This window comes from Phyllobates terribilis, unplaced genomic scaffold (genome assembly GCF_046119375.1).
Source record: "Phyllobates terribilis strain yellow unplaced genomic scaffold, ASM4611937v1 Scaffold_41__1_contigs__length_11206878, whole genome shotgun sequence".
In the NCBI taxonomy this organism is placed as follows: Eukaryota; Metazoa; Chordata; class Amphibia; order Anura; family Dendrobatidae; genus Phyllobates; species Phyllobates terribilis.
The window spans coordinates 4,006,896-4,026,902 of NW_027362801.1; positions in this window are offsets into that span (position 1 = coordinate 4,006,896).

Consider the following 20,007-nt stretch of genomic DNA (forward strand, 5'->3'; position numbering starts at 1 on the left):
CACCTATCTGAAAGTCTGATAAACGCCGGAAAAATGACTAAGTCCAAAAAAAAAATTTTTTTCAACTTTCTTCAATTTTACCCCCGTGGGATATATATTCTACCCACACACATTTGGAACGCTCCTTGGGTACCCTCACACATATTATTCCCTCATTTAGTGGATATTTTCACAAGAAAGTGAAATTTTCAAAAATTCAGAAAATTGGCTGAAAACGACTAAATATGAAGGACTCATCGGGCGAATCACTCTGGAACTGAAATCGGAACGCTCACTGACATTTCCCCTATCTGAAAGTCTGATAAGCGTCGGAAAAATGACCAAGTCCCCCCAAAAATTTTTTTTTTACTTTTTTCAATTTTACCCCTGTGGATATATATTCTACCCACACAAATTTGGAACTCTCCTGGGGTACCCTCACACATATTATTCCCTCATTTAGTGGATATTTTCACAAAAAAGTGAAATTTTCAAAAATTCAGAAAATTGGCTGAAAACGACTAAATATGAAGCACTCATCGGGCGAATCGCTCTGGAACTGAAATCGGAACGCTCACTGACATTTCCCCTATCTGAAAGTCTGATAAACGCCGGAAAAAAGACTAAATCCAAAAAAAATTTTTTTTCAACTTTTTTCAATTTTTACCCCCGTGGGATATATATTCTACCCACACACATTTGGAACTCTCCTGGGGTACCCTCACACATATTATTCCCTCATTTAGTGGATATTTTCACAAAAAAGTGAAACCTTTAAATATTCAGAAAATTGGCTGAAAACGACTAAATATGAAGGACTCATCGGGCGAATCGCTCTGGAACTGAAATCGGAACGCTCACTGACATTTCCCCTATCTGAAAGTCTGATAAATGCCGGAAAAATGACTAAGTCCCCAAAAAAAATTTTTTCAACTTTTTTCAATTTTACCCCTGTGCATATATATTCTACGCACACTTTTGGAACTCTCCTGGGGTGCCCTCACACATATTATTCCCTCATTTAGTGGATATTTTCACAAAAAAGTGAAACCTTCAAAAATTCGGAAAATTGGCTGAAAACGACTAAATATGAAGGACTCATCGGGCGAATCGCTCTGGAACTGAAATCGGAACGCTAACTGACATTTCCCCTATCTGAAAGTCTGATAAACGCCGGAAAAATGACTAAGTCCCCAAAAAATGTTTTTTCAACTTTTTTCAATTTTACCACTGTGGATATATATTCTAGCCACACTTTTGGAACTCTCCTGGGGTGCCCTCACACATATTATTCCCTCATTTAGTGGATATTTACACAAGAAAGTGACATTTTCAAAAATTCAGAAGATTGGCTGAAAACGACTAAATATGAAGGACTCATCTGGCGAATCGCTCTGGAACTGAAATCGGAATGCTCACTGACATTTCCCCTATCTGAAAGTCTGATAAACGCCGGAAAAATGACTAAGTCCCCAAAAAAATTTTTTTCAACTTTTTTCAATTTTACCTTTGTGGATATATATTCTACCCACACTTTTGGAACTCTCCTGGGGTACCCTCACACATATTATTCCCTGATTTAGTGGATATTTTCACAAAAAAGTGAAATTTTCAAAAATTCTGAAAATTGTCTGAAAACGACTAAATATGAAGGACTCATCGGGCGAATCGCTCTGGAACTGAAATCGGAATGCTCACTGACATTTCACCTATCTGAAAGTCTGATAAACGCCGGAAAAATGACTAAGTCCAAAAAAAAAATTTTTTTCAACTTTTTTCAATTTTACCCCCGTGGGATATATATTCTACCCACACACATTTGGAACGCTCCTTGGGTACCCTCACACATATTATTCCCTCATTTAGTGGATATTTTCACAAGAAAGTGAAATTTTCAAAAATTCAGAAAATTGGCTGAAAACGACTAAATATGAAGGACTCATCGGGCGAATCACTCTGGAACTGAAATCGGAACGCTCACTGACATTTCCCCTATCTGAAAGTCTGATAAGCGTCGGAAAAATGACCAAGTCCCCCCAAAAATTTTTTTTTTACTTTTTTCAATTTTACCCCTGTGGATATATATTCTACCCACACAAATTTGGAACTCTCCTGGGGTACCCTCACACATATTATTCCCTCATTTAGTGGATATTTTCACAAAAAAGTGAAATTTTCAAAAATTCAGAAAATTGGCTGAAAACGACTAAATATGAAGCACTCATCGGGCGAATCGCTCTGGAACTGAAATCGGAACGCTCACTGACATTTCCCCTATCTGAAAGTCTGATAAACGCCGGAAAAAAGACTAAATCCAAAAAAAATTTTTTTTCAACTTTTTTCAATTTTTACCCCCGTGGGATATATATTCTACCCACACACATTTGGAACTCTCCTGGGGTACCCTCACACATATTATTCCCTCATTTAGTGGATATTTTCACAAAAAAGTGAAACCTTTAAATATTCAGAAAATTGGCTGAAAACGACTAAATATGAAGGACTCATCGGGCGAATCGCTCTGGAACTGAAATCGGAACGCTCACTGACATTTCCCCTATCTGAAAGTCTGATAAATGCCGGAAAAATGACTAAGTCCCCAAAAAAAATTTTTTCAACTTTTTTCAATTTTGCCCCTGTGCATATATATTCTACGCACACTTTTGGAACTCTCCTGGGGTGCCCTCACACATATTATTCCCTCATTTAGTGGATATTTTCACAAAAAAGTGAAACCTTCAAAAATTCGGAAAATTGGCTGAAAACGACTAAATATGAAGGACTCATCGGGCGAATCGCTCTGGAACTGAAATCGGAACGCTAACTGACATTTCCCCTATCTGAAAGTCTGATAAACGCCGGAAAAATGACTAAGTCCCCAAAAAATGTTTTTTCAACTTTTTTCAATTTTACCACTGTGGATATATATGCTAGCCACACTTTTGGAACTCTCCTGGGGTGCCCTCACACATATTATTCCCTCATTTAGTGGATATTTACACAAGAAAGTGACATTTTCAAAAATTCAGAAGATTGGCTGAAAACGACTAAATATGAAGGACTCATCTGGCGAATCGCTCTGGAACTGAAATCGGAATGCTCACTGACATTTCCCCTATCTGAAAGTCTGATAAACGCCGGAAAAATGACTAAGTCCCCAAAAAAATTTTTTTCAACTTTTTTCAATTTTACCTTTGTGGATATATATTCTACCCACACTTTTGGAACTCTCCTGGGGTACCCTCACACATATTATACCCTCTTTTAGTGGATATTTTCACAAAAAAGTGAAATTTTCAAAAATTCTGAAAATTGTCTGAAAACGACTAAATATGAAGGACTCATCAGGCGAATCGCTCTGGATCTGATATCGGAACGCTCACTGACATTTCCCCTATCTGAAAGTCTGATAAACGCCGGAAAAATGACTAAGACCCCCAAAATTTTTTTTTTAACTTTTTTCAATTTTACCCCTGTGGATATATATTCTACCCACACACATTTGGAACTCTCCTGGGGTACCCTCACACATATTATTCCCTGATTTAGTGGATATTTTCACAAAAAAGTGAAATTTTCAAAAATTCAGAAAATTGGCTGAAAACGACTAAATATGAAGGACTCATCGGGCGAATCGCTCTGGAACTGAAATCGGAATGCTCACTGACATTTCACCTATCTGAAAGTCTGATAAACGCCGGAAAAATGACTAAGTCCAAAAAAAAAATTTTTTACAACTTTTTTCAATTTTACCCGCGTGGGATATATATTCTACCCACACACATTTGGAACGCTCCTTGGGTACCCTCACACATATTATTCCCTCATTTAGTGGATATTTTCACAAGAAAGTGAAATTTTCAAAAATTCAGAAAATTGGCTGAAAACGACTAAATATGAAGGACTCATCGGGCGAATCACTCTGGAACTGAAATCGGAACGCTCACTGACATTTCCCCTATCTGAAAGTCTGATAAGCGTCGGAAAAATGACCAAGTCCCCCCAAAAATTTTTTTTTTACTTTTTTCAATTTTACCCCTGTGGATATATATTCTACCCACACAAATTTGGAACTCTCCTGGGGTACCCTCACACATATTATTCCCTCATTTAGTGGATATTTTCACAAAAAAGTGAAATTTTCAAAAATTCAGAAAATTGGCTGAAAACGACTAAATATGAAGCACTCATCGGGCGAATCGCTCTGGAACTGAAATCGGAACGCTCACTGACATTTCCCCTATCTGAAAGTCTGATAAACGCCGGAAAAAAGACTAAGTCCAAAAAACAATTTTTTTCAAATTTTTTCAATTTTACCCCCATGCGACATATATTCTACCCACACACATTTGGAACTCTCCTGGGGTACCCTCACACATATTATTCCCTCATTTAGTGGATATTTTCACAAAAAAGTGAAATTTTCAAAAATTGAGAAGATTGGCTGAAAACGACTAAATATGAAGGACTCATTGGGCGAATCGCTCTGGAACTGAAATCAGAACGCTCACTAACATTTCCCCTATCTGAAAGTCTGATAAACGCCGGAAAAAAGACTAAGTGCAAAAAGAATTTTTTTCAACTTTTTTCAATTTTTACCCCCGTGGGATATATATTCTACCCACACACATTTCTAACTCTCCTGGGGTACCCTCACACATATTATTCCCTCATTTAGTGGATATTTTCACAAAAAAGTGAAATTTTCAAAAATTCAGAAAATTGTCTGAAAACGACTAAATATGAAGGACTCATTGGGCGAATCGCTTTGGAACTGAAATCGGAACGCTCACTGACATTTCCCCTATCTGAAAGTCTGATAAACGATGGAAAAATGACTAAGTCCAAAAAAAAATTTTTTTCAACTTTTTTCAATTTTACCCCCATGGGATATATATTCTACCCACACACATTTGGAACTTTCCTGGGGTACCCTCACACATATTATTCCCTCATTTAGTGGATATTTTCACAAAAAAGTGAAACCTTTAAAAATTCAGAAAATTGGCTGAAAACGACTAAATATGAAGGACTCATTGGGCGAATCGCTCTGGAACTGAAATCAGAACGCTCACTGACATTTCCCCTATCTGAAAGTCTGATAAATGCCGGAAAAATGACTAAGTCCCTAAAAAAATTTTTTTAAACTTTTTTCAATTTTACCCCCGTGGGATATATATTCTACCCACACACATTTGGAACACTACTGGGGTACCCTCACACATATTATTCCCTCATTTAGTGGATATTTTCACAAAAAAGTGAAATTTCCAAAAATTCAGAAAATTGGCTGAAAACGACTAATTATGAAGGACTCATCGGGCGAATCGCTCTGGAACTGAAATCGGAACGCTCACTGACATTTCCCCTCTCTGAAAGTCTGATAAACGTCGGAAAAATGACTAAGTCCCCAAAAAAATTTTTTTCAACTTTTTTCAATTTTACCCCTGTGGATATATATTCTACCCACACTTTTGGAACTTTCCTGGGGTACCCTCACACATATTATTCTCTCATTTAGTGGATATTTTCACAAAAAAGTGAAATTTTCAAACATTCAGAAAATTGGCTGAAAACGACTAAATATGATGGAATCATCGGGCGAATAGCTCTGGAACTGAAATCGGAACGCTCACTGACATTTCCCCTATCTGAAAGTCTGATAAACGCCGGAAAAATGACTAAGTCCCCAAAAAAAATTTTTTCAACTTTTTTCAATTTTACCCCCGTGGGATATATATTCTACCCACACACATTTGGAACTCTCCTGGGGTACCCTCACACATATTATTCTCTCATTTAGTGGATATTTTCACAAAAAAGTGAAATTTTCAAATATTCAGAAAATTGGCTGAAAACGACTAAATATGATGGAATCATCTTGCGAATCGCTCTGGAACTGAAATCGGAACGCTCACTGACATTTCCCCTATCTGAAAGTCTTATAAACGCCGGAAAAATGACTAAGTCCCCAAAAAAAATTTTTTTCAACTTTTTTCAATTTTACCCCCGTGGGATATATATTCTACCCACACACATTTGGAACGCTCCTTGGGTACCCTCACACATATTATTCCCTCATTTAGTGGATATTTTCACAAGAAAGTGAAATTTTCAAAAATTCAGAAAATTGGCTGAAAACGACTAAATATGAAGGACTCATCGGGCGAATCACTCTGGAACTGAAATCGGAACGCTCACTGACATTTCCCCTATCTGAAAGTCTGATAAGCGTCGGAAAAATGACCAAGTCCCCCCAAAAATTTTTTTTTTACTTTTTTCAATTTTACCCCTGTGGATATATATTCTACCCACACAAATTTGGAACTCTCCTGGGGTACCCTCACACATATTATTCCCTCATTTAGTGGATATTTTCACAAAAAAGTGAAATTTTCAAAAATTCAGAAAATTGGCTGAAAACGACTAAATATGAAGCACTCATCGGGCGAATCGCTCTGGAACTGAAATCGGAACGCTCACTGACATTTCCCCTATCTGAAAGTCTGATAAACGCCGGAAAAAAGACTAAGTCCAAAAAACAATTTTTTTCAAATTTTTTCTATTTTACCCCCATGCGACATATATTCTACCCACACACATTTGGAACTCTCCTGGGGTACCCTCACACATATTATTCCCTCATTTAGTGGATATTTTCACAAAAAAGTGAAATTTTCAAAAATTGAGAAGATTGGCTGAAAACGACTAAATATGAAGGACTCATTGGGCGAATCGCTCTGGAACTGAAATCAGAACGCTCACTAACATTTCCCCTATCTGAAAGTCTGATAAACGCCGGAAAAAAGACTAAGTGCAAAAAGAATTTTTTTCAACTTTTTTCAATTTTTACCCCCGTGGGATATATATTCTACCCACACACATTTCTAACTCTCCTGGGGTACCCTCACACATATTATTCCCTCATTTAGTGGATATTTTCACAAAAAAGTGAAATTTTCAAAAATTCAGAAAATTGTCTGAAAACGACTAAATATGAAGGACTCATTGGGCGAATCGCTTTGGAACTGAAATCGGAACGCTCACTGACATTTCCCCTATCTGAAAGTCTGATAAACGATGGAAAAATGACTAAGTCCAAAAAAAAATTTTTTTCAACTTTTTTCAATTTTACCCCCATGGGATATATATTCTACCCACACACATTTGGAACTTTCCTGGGGTACCCTCACACATATTATTCCCTCATTTAGTGGATATTTTCACAAAAAAGTGAAACCTTTAAAAATTCAGAAAATTGGCTGAAAACGACTAAATATGAAGGACTCATTGGGCGAATCGCTCTGGAACTGAAATCAGAACGCTCACTGACATTTCCCCTATCTGAAAGTCTGATAAATGCCGGAAAAATGACTAAGTCCCTAAAAAAATTTTTTTAAACTTTTTTCAATTTTACCCCCGTGGGATATATATTCTACCCACACACATTTGGAACACTACTGGGGTACCCTCACACATATTATTCCCTCATTTAGTGGATATTTTCACAAAAAAGTGAAATTTCCAAAAATTCAGAAAATTGGCTGAAAACGACTAATTATGAAGGACTCATCGGGCGAATCGCTCTGGAACTGAAATCGGAACGCTCACTGACATTTCCCCTCTCTGAAAGTCTGATAAACGTCGGAAAAATGACTAAGTCCCCAAAAAAAATTTTTTCAACTTTTTTCAATTTTACCCCCGTGGGATATATATTCTACCCACACACATTTGGAACTCTCCTGGGGTACCCTCACACATATTATTCTCTCATTTAGTGGATATTTTCACAAAAAAGTGAAATTTTCAAATATTCAGAAAATTGGCTGAAAACGACTAAATATGATGGAATCATCTTGCGAATCGCTCTGGAACTGAAATCGGAACGCTCACTGACATTTCCCCTATCTGAAAGTCTTATAAACGCCGGAAAAATGACTAAGTCCCCAAAAAAAATTTTTTCAACTTTTTTCAGTTTTACCCCCGTGGGATATATATTCTACCCACACACATTTGGAACTCTCCTGGGGTACCCTCACACATATTATTCCCTCATTTAGTGGATATTTTCACAAAAAAGTGAAATTTTCAAAAATTCAGAAAATTGGCTGAAAACGACTAATTATGAAGGACTCATCGGGCGAATCGCTCTGGAACTGAAATCGGAACGCTCACTGACATTTCCCCTATCTGAAAGTCTGATAAACGCCGGAAAAATGACTAAGTCCCCCCAAAATTTTTTTTTTACTTTTTTCAATTTTACCCATGTGGATATATATTCTACCCACACTTTTGGAACTTTCCTGGGGTACCCTCACACATATTATTCCCTCATTTAGTGGATATTTTCACAAAAAAGTGAAATTTTCAAACATTCAGAAAATTGGCTGAAAACGACTAAATATGATGGAATCATCTTGCGAATCGCTCTGGAACTGAAATCGGAACGCTCACTGACATTTCCCCTATCTGAAAGTCTGATAAATGCCGGAAAAATGACTAAGTCCCCAAAAAAAATTTTTTCAACTTTTTTCAATTTTACCCATGTGGATATATATTCTACCGACACTTTTGGAACTCTCCTGGGGTACCCTCACACATATTATTCCCTCATTTAGTGGATATTTTCACAAAAAAGTGAAATTTTCAAAAATTCAGAAAATTGGCTGAAAACGACTAAATATGATGGAATCATCTTGCGAATCGCTCTGGAACTGAAATCGGAATGCTCACTGACATTTCCCCTATCTGAAAGTCTGATAAACGCCGGAAAAATGACTAAGTCCCCAAAAAAAATTTTTTCAACTTTTTTCAATTTTACCCCCGTGGGATATATATTCTACCCACACACATTTGCAACTCTCCTGGGGTACCCTCACACATATTAGTCCCTCATTTAGTGGATATTTTCACAAAAAAGTAAAATTTTCAAAAATTCAGAAAGTTGGCTGAAAACTACTAAATATGATGGAATCATCAGGCGAATCGCTCTGGAACTGAAATCGGAATGCTCACTGACATTTCCACTATCTGAAAGTCTGATAAACGCCGTAAAAATTACTAAGTCCAAAAAAAAAATTTTTTCAACTTTTTTCAGTTTTACCCCCGTGGGATATATATTCTACCCACACACATTTGGAACTCTCCTGGGGTATCCTCACACATATTATTCCCTCATTTAGTGGATATTTTCACAAAAAAGTGAAATTTTCAAAAATTCAGAAAATTGGCTGAAAACAACTAAATATGATGGAATCATAGGGCGAATCGCTCTGGAACTGAAATCGGAACGCTCACTGACATTTCCCCTATCTGAAAGTCTGATAAATGCCGGAAAAATGACTAAGTCCCTAAAAAAATTTTTTTAAACTTTTTTCAATTTTACCCCCGTGGGATATATATTCTACCCACACACATTTGGAACACTACTGGGGTACCCTCACACATATTATTCCCTCATTTAGTGGATATTTTCACAAAAAAGTGAAATTTCCAAAAATTCAGAAAATTGGCTGAAAACGACTAATTATGAAGGACTCATCGGGCGAATCGCTCTGGAACTGAAATCGGAACGCTCACTGACATTTCCCCTCTCTGAAAGTCTGATAAACGTCGGAAAAATGACTAAGTCCCCAAAAAAATTTTTTTCAACTTTTTTCAATTTTACCCCTGTGGATATATATTCTACCCACACTTTTGGAACTTTCCTGGGGTACCCTCACACATATTATTCTCTCATTTAGTGGATATTTTCACAAAAAAGTGAAATTTTCAAACATTCAGAAAATTGGCTGAAAACGACTAAATATGATGGAATCATCGGGCGAATCGCTCTGGAACTGAAATCGGAACGCTCACTGACATTTCCCCTATCTGAAAGTCTGATAAACGCCGGAAAAATGACTAAGTCCCCAAAAAAAATTTTTTCAACTTTTTTCAATTTTACCCCCGTGGGATATATATTCTACCCACACACATTTGGAACTCTCCTGGGGTACCCTCACACATATTATTCTCTCATTTAGTGGATATTTTCACAAAAAAGTGAAATTTTCAAAAATTCAGAAAATTGGCTGAAAACGACTAATTATGAAGGACTCATCGGGCGAATCGCTCTGGAACTGAAATCGGAACGCTCACTGACATTTCCCCTATCTGAAAGTCTGATAAACGCCGGAAAAATGACTAAGTCCCCCCAAAATTTTTTTTTTACTTTTTTCAATTTTACCCATGTGGATATATATTCTACCCACACTTTTGGAACTTTCCTGGGGTACCCTCACACATATTATTCCCTCATTTAGTGGATATTTTCACAAAAAAGTGAAATTTTCAAACATTCAGAAAATTGGCTGAAAACGACTAAATATGATGGAATCATCTTGCGAATCGCTCTGGAACTGAAATCGGAACGCTCACTGACATTTCCCCTATCTGAAAGTCTGATAAATGCCGGAAAAATGACTAAGTCCCCAAAAAAAATTTTTTCAACTTTTTTCAATTTTACCCATGTGGATATATATTCTACCCACACTTTTGGAACTCTCCTGGGGTACCCTCACACATATTATTCCCTCATTTAGTGGATATTTTCACAAAAAAGTGAAATTTTCAAAAATTCAGAAAATTGGCTGAAAACGACTAAATATGATGGAATCATCGGGCGAATCGCTGTGGAACTGAAATCGGAATGCTCACTGACATTTCCCCTATCTGAAAGTCTGATAAACGCTGTAAAAATGACTAAGTCCAAAAAAAAATTTTTTTCAACTTTTTTTAATTTTACCCCCGTGGGATATATATTCTACCCACACACATTTGGAACTCTCCTGGGGTACCCTCACATATATTATTCCCTCATTTAGTGGATATTTTCACAAAAAAGTGAAATTTTCAAAAATTCAGAAAATTGGCTGAAAACGACTAATTATGAAGGACTCATCGGGCGAATCGCTCTGGAACTGAAATCGGAACGCTCACTGACATTTCCCCTCTCTGAAAGTCTGATAAACGTCGGAAAAATGACTAAGTCCCCCAAAAAATTTTTTTCAACTTTTTTCAATTTTACCCCTGTGGATATATATTCTACCCACACTTTTGAAACTTTCCTGGGGTACCCTCACACATATTATTCTCTCATTTAGTGGATATTTTCACAAAAAAGTTAAATTTTCAAACATTCAGAAAATTGGCTGAAAATGACTAAATATGTTGGAATCATCTTGCGAATCGCTCTGGAACTGAAATCGGAACGCTCACTGACATTTCCCCTATCTGAAAGTCTTATAAACGCCGGAAAAATGACTAAGTTCCCAAAAAAAATTTTTTCAACTTTTTTCAGTTTTACCCCCGTGGGATATATATTCTACCCACACACATTTGGAACTCTCCTGGGGTACCCTCACACATATTATTCCCTCATTTAGTGGATATTTTCACAAAAAAGTGAAATTTTCAAAAATTCAGAAAATTGGCTGAAAACGACTAATTATGAAGGACTCATCGGGCGAATCGCTCTGGAACTGAAATCGGAACGCTCACTGACATTTCCCCTATCTGAAAGTCTGATAAACGCCGGAAAAATGACTAAGTCCCCCAAAAATTTTTTTTTTACTTTTTTCAATTTTACCCATGTGGATATATATTCTACCCACACTTTTGGAACTTTCCTGGGGTACCCTCACACATATTATTCCCTCATTTAGTGGATATTTTCACAAAAAAGTGAAATTTTCAAACATTCAGAAAATTGGCTGAAAACGACTAAATATGATGGAATCATCTTGCGAATCGCTCTGGAACTGAAATCGGAACGCTCACTGACATTTCCCCTATCTGAAAGTCTGATAAATGCCGGAAAAATGACTAAGTCCCCAAAAAAAATTTTTTCAACTTTTTTCAATTTTACCCATGTGGATATATATTCTACCCACACTTTTGAAACTCTCCTGGGGTACCCTCACACATATTATTCCCTCATTTAGTGGATATTTTCACAAAAAAGTGAAATTTTCAAAAATTCAGAAAATTGGCTGAAAATGACTAAATATGATGGAATCATCGGGCGAATCGCTGTGGAACTGAAATCGGAATGCTCACTGACATTTCCCCTATCTGAAAGTCTGATAAACGCTGTAAAAATGACTAAGTCCAAAAAAAAATTTTTTTCAACTTTTTTTAATTTTACCCCCGTGGGATATATATTCTACCCACACACATTTGGAACTCTCCTGGGGTACCCTCACATATATTATTCCCTCATTTAGTGGATATTTTCACAAAAAAGTGAAATTTTCAAACATTCAGAAAATTGGCTGAAAATGACTAAATATGATGGAATCATCTTGCGAATCGCTCTGGAACTGAAATCGGAACGCTCACTGACTTTTCCCCTATCTGAAAGTCTGATAAACGCTGTAAAAATGACTAAGTCCAAAAAAAAATTTTTTTCAACTTTTTTCAATTTTACCCCCGTGGGATATATATTCTACCCACACACATTTGGAACTCTACTGGGGTACCCTCACACATATTATTCCCTCATTTAGTGGATATTTTCACAAAAAAGTGAAATTTTCAAAAATTCAGAAAATTGGCTGAAAACGACTAATTATGAAGGATTCATCGGGCGAATCGCTCTGGAACTGAAATCGGAACGCTCACTGACATTTCCCCTATCTGAAAGTCTGATAAACGCCGGGAAAATGACTAAGTCCCCAAAAAAATTTTTTTCAACTTTTTTCAATTTTACCCATGTGGATATATATTCTACCCACACTTTTGGAACTTTCCTGGGGTACCCTCACACATATTATTCCCTCATTTAGTGGATATTTTCACAAAAAAGTGAAATTTTCAAACATTCAGAAAATTGGCTGAAAACGACTAAATATGATGGAATCATCTTGCGAATCGCTCTGGAACTGAAATCGGAACGCTCACTGACATTTCCCCTCTCTGAAAGTCTGATAAACGTCGGAAAAATGACTAAGTCCCCAAAAAAATTTTTTTCAACTTTTTTCAATTTTACCCCTGTGGATATATATTCTACCCACACTTTTGGAACTTTCCTGGGGTACCCTCACACATATTATTCTCTCATTTAGTGGATATTTTCACAAAAAAGTGAAATTTTCAACCATTCAGAAAATTGGCTGAAAACGACTAAATATGATGGAATCATCTTGCGAATCGCTCTGGAACTGAAATCGGAATGCTCACTGACATTTCCCCTATCTGAAAGTTTGATAAACGCCGGAAAAATGACTAAGTCCCCAAAAAAAATTTTTTCAACTTTTTTCAATTTTACCCCCGTGGGATATATATTCTACCCACACACATTTGGAACTCTCCTGGGGTACCCTCACATATATTATTCCCTCATTTAGTGGATATTTTCACAAAAAAGTGAAATTTTCAAAAATTCAGAAAATTGGCTGAAAACGACTAATTATGAAGGACTCATCGGGCGAATCGCTCTGGAACTGAAATCGGAACGCTCACTGACATTTCCCCTCTCTGAAAGTCTGATAAACGTCGGAAAAATGACTAAGTCCCCCAAAAAATTTTTTTCAACTTTTTTCAATTTTACCCCTGTGGATATATATTCTACCCACACTTTTGAAACTTTCCTGGGGTACCCTCACACATATTATTCTCTCATTTAGTGGATATTTTCACAAAAAAGTTAAATTTTCAACCATTCAGAAAATTGGCTGAAAATGACTAAATATGATGGAATCATCTTGCGAATCGCTCTGGAACTGAAATCGGAACGCTCACTGACATTTCCCCTATCTGAAAGTCTGATAAACGCCGGAAAAATGACTAAGTCCCCAAAAAATATTTTTTCAACTTTTTTCAATTTTACCCCCGTGGGATATATATTCTACCCACACACATTTGGAACTCTCCTGGGGTACCCTCACACATATTAGTCCCTCATTTAGTGGATATTTTCACAAAAAAGTAAAATTTTCAAAAATTCAGAAAGTTGGCTGAAAACTACTAAATATGATGGAATCATCGGGCGAATCGCTGTGGAACTGAAATCGGAACGCTCACTGACATTTCCCCTATCTGAAAGTCTGATAAACGCTGTAAAAATGACTAAGTCCAAAGAAAAATTTTTTTCAACTTTTTTCAATTTTACCCCTGTGGATATATATTCTACCCACACTTTTGGAACTCTCCTGGGGTACCTTCACACATATTATTCCCTCATTTAGTGGATATTTTCACAAAAAAGTGAAATTTTCAAAAATTCAGAAAATTGGCTGAAAACGACTAATTATGAAGGATTCATCGGGCGAATCGCTCTGGAACTGAAATCGGAACGCTCACTGACATTTCCCCTATCTGAAAGTCTGATAAACGCTGTAAAAATGACTAAGTCCCCAAAAAAATTTTTTTAAACTTTTTTCAGTTTTACCCATGTGGATATATATTCTACCCACACTTTTGGAACTCTCCTGGGGTTCCCTCACACATATTATTACCTCATTTAGTGGATATTTTCACAAATAAAGTGAAATTTTCAAAAATTCAGAAAATTGGCTGAAAACGACTAATTATGAAGGACTCATCGGGCGAATCGCTCTGGAACTGAAATCGGAACGCTCACTGACATTTCCCCTCTCTGAAAGTCTGATAAACGTCGGAAAAATGACTAAGTCCCCAAAAAAATTTTTTTCAACTTTTTTAAATTTTACCCCTGTGGATATATATTCTACCCACACTTTTGAAACTTTCCTGGGGTACCCTCACACATATTATTCTCTCATTTAGTGGATATTTTCACAAAAAAGTTAAATTTTCAAACATTCAGAAAATTGGCTGAAAACGACTAAATATGATGGAATCATCGGGCGAATCGCTGTGGAACTGAAATCGGAACGCTCACTGACATTTCCCCTATCTGAAAGTCTGATAAACGCCGGAAAAATGACTAAGTCCCCAAAAAATTTTTTTTTTACTTTTTTCAATTTTACCCATGTGGATATATATTCTACCCACACTTTTGGAACTTTCCTGGGGTACCCTCACACATATTATTCCCTTATTTAGTGGATATTTTCACAAAAAAGTGAAATTTTCAAACATTCAGAAAATTGGCTGAAAACGACTAAATATGATGGAATCATCTTGCGAATCGCTCTGGAACTGAAATCGGAACGCTCACTGACATTTCCCCTATCTGAAAGTCTGATAAACGCCGGAAAAATGACTAAGTCCCCAAAAAAAATTTTTTCAACTTTTTTCAATTTTACCCATGTGGATATATATTCTACCCACACTTTTGGAACTCTCCTGGGGTACCCTCACACATATTATTCCCTCATTTAGTGGATATTTTCACAAAAAAGTGAAATTTTCAAAAATTCAGAAAATTGGCTGAAAACGACTAAATATGATGGAATCATCGGGCGAATCGCTGTGGAACTGAAATCGGAATGCTCACTGACATTTCCCCTATCTGAAAGTCTGATAAACGCTGTAAAAATGACTAAGTCCAAAAAAAATTTTTTTTCAACTTTTTTTAATTTTACTCCCGTGGGATATATATTCTACCCACACACATTTGGAACTCTCCTGGGGTACCCTCACATATATTATTCCCTCATTTAGTGGATATTTTCACAAAAAAGTAAAATTTTCAAAAATTCAGAAAGTTGGCTGAAAACTACTAAATATGATGGAATCATCGGGCGAATCGCTCTGGAACTGAAATCGGAATGCTCACTGACATTTCCCCTATCTGAAAGTCTGATAAACGGCGTAAAAATTACTAAGTCCAAAAAAAAATTTTTTTCAACTTTTTTCAGTTTTACCCCCGTGGGATATATATTCTACCCACACACATTTGGAACTCTCCTGGGGTACCCTCACACATATTATTCCCTCATTTAGTGGATATTTTCACAAAAAAGTGAAATTTTCAAAAATTCAGAAAATTGGCTGAAAACGACTAATTATGAAGGACTCATCGGGCGAATCGCTCTGGAACTGAAATCGGAACGCTCACTGACATTTCCCCTATCTGAAAATCTGATAAACGCCGGAAAAATGACTAAGTCCCCCAAAAATTTTTTTTCAACTTTTTTCAATTTTACCCCCGTGGGATATATATTCTACCCACACTTTTGGAACTCTCCTGGGATACCCTCACACATATTATTCCCTCATTTAGTGGATATTTTCACAAAAAAGTGAAATTTTCGAAAATTCAGAAAATTGGCTGAAAACGACTAATTATGAAGGATTCATCGGGCGAATCGCTCTGGAACTGAAATCGGAACGCTCACTGACATTTCCCCTATCTGAAAGTCTGATAAACGCCGGAAAAATGACTAAGTCCCCAAAAAAATTTTTTTCAACTTTTTTCAATTTTACCCATGTGGATATATATTCTACGCACACTTTTGGAACTTTCCTGGGGTACCCTCACACATATTATTCCCTCATTTAGTGGATATTTTCACAAAAAAGTGAAATTTTCAAACATTCAGAAAATTGGCTGAAAACGACTAAATATGATGGAATCATCTTGCGAATCGCTCTGGAACTGAAATCGGAACGCTCACTGACATTTCCCCTATCTGAAAGTGTGATAAACGCCGGAAAAATGACTAAGTCCCCAAAAAAAAATTTTTCAACTTTTTTCAATTTTACCCATGTGGATATATATTCTACCCACACTTTTGGAACTCTCCTGGGGTTCCCTCACACATATTATTCCCTCATTTAGTGGATATTTTCACAAAAAAGTGAAATTTTCAAAAATTCAGAAAATTGGCTGATAACGACTAAATATGATGGAATCATCGGGCGAATCGCTGTGGAACTGAAATCGGAACGCTCACTGACATTTCCCCTATCTGAAAGTCTGATAAACGCTGTAAAAATGACTAAGTCCAAAAAAAAATTTTTTTCAACTTTTTTTAATTTTACCCCCGTGGGATATATATTCTACCCACACACATTTGGAACTCTCCTGTGGTACCCTCACATATATTATTCCCTCATTTAGTGGATATTTTCACAAATAAAGTGAAATTTTCAAAAATTCAGAAAATTGGCTGAAAACGACTAATTATGAAGGATTCATCGGGCGAATCGCTCTGGAACTGAAATCGGAACGCTCACTGACATTTCCCCTATCTGAAAGTCTGATAAACGCCGGAAAAATGACTAAGTCCCCAAAAAAAATTTTTTCAACTTTTTTCAATTTTACCCCTGAGGATATATATTCTACCCACACTTTTGGAACTCTCCTGGGGCACCCTCACACATATTATTCCCTCATTTAGTGGATATTTTCACAAAAAAGTGAAATTTTCAAACATTCAGAAAATTGGCTGAAAACGACTAAATATGATGGAATCATCTTGCGAATCGCTCTGGAACTGAAATCGGAACGCTCACTGACATTTCCCCTATCTGAAAGTGTGATAAACGCCGGAAAAATGACTAAGTCCCCAAAAAAAAATTTTTCAACTTTTTTCAATTTTACCCATGTGGATATATATTCTACCCACACTTTTGGAACTCTCCTGGGGTTCCCTCACACATATTATTCCCTCATTTAGTGGATATTTTCACAAAAAAGTGAAATTTTCAAAAATTCAGAAAATTGGCTGATAACGACTAAATATGATGGAATCATCGGGCGAATCGCTGTGGAACTGAAATCGGAACGCTCACTGACATTTCCCCTATCTGAAAGTCTGATAAACGCTGTAAAAATGACTAAGTCCAAAAAAAAATTTTTTTCAACTTTTTTTAATTTTACCCCCGTGGGATATATATTCTACCCACACACATTTGGAACTCTCCTGTGGTACCCTCACATATATTATTCCCTCATTTAGTGGATATTTTCACAAATAAAGTGAAATTTTCAAAAATTCAGAAAATTGGCTGAAAACGACTAATTATGAAGGATTCATCGGGCGAATCGCTCTGGAACTGAAATCGGAACGCTCACTGACATTTCCCCTATCTGAAAGTCTGATAAACGCCGGAAAAATGACTAAGTCCCCAAAAAAAATTTTTTCAACTTTTTTCAATTTTACCCCTGAGGATATATATTCTACCCACACTTTTGGAACTCTCCTGGGGCACCCTCACACATATTATTCCCTCATTTAGTGGATATTTTCACAAAAAAGTGAAATTTTCAAAAATTCAGAAAATTGGCTGAAAACGACTAAATATGATGGAATCATCGGGCGAATCGCTGTGGAACTGAAATCGGAATGCTCACTGACATTTCCCCTATCTGAAAGTCTGATAAACGCTGTAAAAATGACTAAGTCCAAAAAAAAATTTTTTTCAACTTTTTTTAATTTTACCCCGTGGGATATATATTCTACCCACACACATTTTGAACTCTCCTGGGGTACCCTCACATATATTATTCCCTCATTTAGTGGATATTTTCACAAAAAAGTGAAATTTTCAAAAATTCAGAAAATTGGCTGGAAACGACTAATTATGAAGGACTCATCGGGCGAATCGCTCTGGAACTGAAATCGGAACGCTTACTGACATTTCCCCTCTCTGAAAGTCTGATAAACGTCGGAAAAATGACTAAGCCAACAAAAAAATTTTTTTCAACTTTTTTCAATTTTACCCCTGTGGATATATATTCTACCCACACTTTTGGAACTTTCCTGGGTTACCCTCACACATATTATTCTCTCATTTAGTGGATATTTTCACAAAAAAGTGAAATTTTCAAACATTCAGAAAATTGGCTGAAAATGACTAAATATGATGGAATCATCTTGCGAATCGCTCTGGAACTGAAATCGGAACGCTCACTGTCATTTCCCCTATCTGAAAATCTGATAAACGCCGGAAAAATGACTAAGTCCCCAAAAAAATTTTTTTCAACTTTTTTCAATTTTACCCCCGTGGGATATATATTCTACCCACACTTTTGGAACACTCCTGGGGTACCCTCACACATATTATTCCCTCATTTAGTGGATATTTTCACAAAAAAGTGAAATTTTCAAAAATTCAGAAAATTGGCTGAAAACGACTAATTATGAAGGATTCATCGGGCGAATCGCTCTGGAACTGAAATCGGAACGCTCACTGACATTTCCCCTATCTGAAAGTCTGATAAACGCCGGAAAAATGACTAAGTCCCCAAAAAAATTTTTTTCAACTTTTTTCAATTTTACCCATGTGGATATATATTCTACCCACACTTTTGGAACTCTCCTGGGGTTCCCTCACACATATTATTCCCTCATTTAGTGGATATTTTCACAAAAAAGTGAAATTTTCAAAAATTCAGAAAATTGGCTGATAACGACTAAATATGATGGAATCATCGGGCGAATCGCTGTGGAACTGAAATCGGAACGCTCACTGACATTTCCCCTATCTGAAAGTCTGATAAACGCTGTAAAAATGACTAAGTCCAAAAAAAAATTTTTTTCAACTTTTTTTAATTTTACCCCCGTGGGATATATACTCTACCCACACACATTTGGAACTCTCCTGGGGTACCCTCACACATATTATTCCCTCATTTAGTGGATATTTTCACAAAAAAGTGAAATTTTCAAAAATTCAGAAAATTGGCTGAAAACGACTAAATATGATGGAATCATCGGGCGAATCGCTGTGGAACTGAAATCGTAACGCTCACTGACATTTCCCCTATCTGAAAGTCTGATAAACGCCGGAAAAATGACTAAGTCCCAAAAAAATTTTTTTTTTACTTTTTTCAATTTTACCCATGTGGATATATATTCTACCCACACTTTTGGAACTTTCCTGGGGTACCCTCACACATATTATTCCCTTATTTAGTGGATATTTTCACAAAAAAGTGAAATTTTCAAACATTCAGAAAATTGGCTGAAAACGACTAAATATGATGGAATCATCTTGCGAATCGCTCTGGAACTGAAATCGGAACGCTCACTGACATTTCCCCTATCTGAAAGTCTGATAAACGCCGGAAAAATGACTAAGTCCCCAAAAAAAATTTTTTCAACTTTTTTCAAT